The following is a 369-nucleotide window of genomic DNA, read 5'->3' on the forward strand; positions in this document are numbered from 1 at the left end:
GTGATTTATTTTAGTTCTTATAAACCATTGTATCTATCACCAATTACTTTTTAAAGGCAACATATACCATAGCACAGCTCGTGTGTCTTCTTTTCCTGCTCATTATATATATTAGTAATTCAGCTTTCCTTCATCGCATCTCTCCTTCAGCATTTTTGCTTTCGTTGTTCTCTATATGCTCGTACAGCTGCTAAGACAATATACGGTAACTAATTTCTTTATCACTGGCAACATAAAACAGTTCGCAAGCTACTCACATTTCCCTTACTCCATATCCGTTTTCTCATACGCCATTCGTGCTGGAATGTATACACTTTCAATTACTGTATCTCATCATATCTTATCTACCCTGCTTGATATAGTTTCGCG

Source organism: Penaeus monodon, chromosome 29, assembly GCF_015228065.2.
Source record: "Penaeus monodon isolate SGIC_2016 chromosome 29, NSTDA_Pmon_1, whole genome shotgun sequence".
Taxonomy (NCBI): Eukaryota; Metazoa; Arthropoda; class Malacostraca; order Decapoda; family Penaeidae; genus Penaeus; species Penaeus monodon.